Genomic DNA, 1,900 nt, shown 5'->3' on the forward strand with positions numbered 1-1,900 from the left:
AAGAAAAACGCAAATTACTCCATTCGTACATCTGGAGCCAATGATGCATGACAAGTTACCAAAAGCATTATCATCTACAAGTTAAAGTAAGTGTAATAAACAAAAGGAGAGGCCTCAATGTTCATCATTTAATGTAATTTGCATAATATTATAGTGCAATATTGATTTACTCATGGAACAAACAATCAAGCATCCTTTTAATACAGTGTATACTGAGCAAGCTGATAAGCTAAGCTTGACAAATGTGCTGAGTCAAAGGTGAGTTGTGTACAATCTATTAGGTCATGTTTTAAACGAACATATTTCAGTTAAAAGGATATCATACTTGGTATTTAGTAACTTTCATATGTTTTATATATATTAGAGGATCACTCAAGTTCTTTCATATAAGGACTTCAGTGCAAGGAGGATCATTGATTAGTTGACTTGTCACAACTTTTATCACTTGAAAGTGATCTCATCAATATATATATGTATATATATATGTGTGTGTAAAATTCGTATGCAATATGTATTTTTCTATAAGTCTTTGCAATAATTTAGTAGACATTCATTTCTAAAATCATGTCCTTTTGTATAAAACCCCTTTCTGGCTTTAACAGTTTCTACAGGAGAATAAGATTCTTTAGATATTAAATTTAGCAAAAAAAGGGAGTTTATGATATTAATTATTCTTTCTCGGTAATTTACTCTTGTAGAATTCTACAGTTGGTTAACCAGGAAATCGTTACATGTGGATCTTTCGATAATGAGAAAGTAACAAGCTAGGGAATGGAAGTGGGAAATCGTATAAGAGTTTTACCAGTGACGGTAGAAAATATTAATACAAGTGGGCAAATGTTGACAAATGTAAGATTTGCGTACTTATTAAACCTTTGTTGTTGATTATTTCAATATGTTGTCTTCTTCCTTTTTTATATCTTTGCATGTTTGAGGGGAGTGATCAATCCCATTATTTGGAATATATTGAACTAAGTCTTTGTACTTGTACGCAGATGTTATGTGAGGATTGCAGCCCCTTTCTTGAAATTGTGAAAATAATAAGGAGGTTGGGTTTAGCAATATTAAAGGACGGTAAAGAAGTCGACATTGGGAAAATCTTGATATACTATGTGGTGGATGTACTATTCTTTGTTAAATGTGACATGACAACTTCTTGATTCTATTTGCATTTCAAGTTGCAAAGTATTGAGTAACCAGCTCATCTAAACCTTAAGGTGTTAGAGGAAGGTCCTATTGCAGCCTAAACTCTAATACGATGTTGAGTAACCAGATCATCTATAACCTTTAGGTGTTAGAGGAAAGCCCCAATAGGATCATATATTTAATACAAAGAACAATTAAGTTAGTAAAAGACTATTTCTATAATCCTTTATTCTCAAATCCTTCCACCTTACTGGTTTTATGTTACAAGTGTAATTTATAGTAATATGTTTAAATTGTTTTTAAATTGATACTCTTTGCTGGGGCAGGACAATATGAACATGGACAATGCATTGTGCTCACTCTTGTAGATATTGAAACAAAACTCATATTTTCAAAGGCTATGACGTTTAACAAAAAGGACTGTTTGAAAGACGACACACTATAAACCTAGAATAATGGTCCTTAAAGTATAATAGTCTTTTTTGGACTCTACATGAGTGGTTTTCGATTTTTTGTTCATCATATCTTTTTGTCAGAGTGGAAAATTGTATGATGCTGCGAGGGAGCTGGTGTTTGTTTGGTTTTTCTTCTTGGTGAAGTTTCGTGAGAGTTGTGATATTGTGATGTGTTGAATTCGTGTAATTTTTAGATGTGGTACATGTACAATGAACTATCAAATAAAACTTTTGAAAGCTTAATTTCTGCTCTTTTGTTAATATTACAAAATTAAAAAAAATAGCAAACATTCGGAATT

Source organism: Apium graveolens, chromosome 10, assembly GCF_009905375.1.
Source record: "Apium graveolens cultivar Ventura chromosome 10, ASM990537v1, whole genome shotgun sequence".
NCBI lineage: Eukaryota > Viridiplantae > Streptophyta > Magnoliopsida > Apiales > Apiaceae > Apium > Apium graveolens.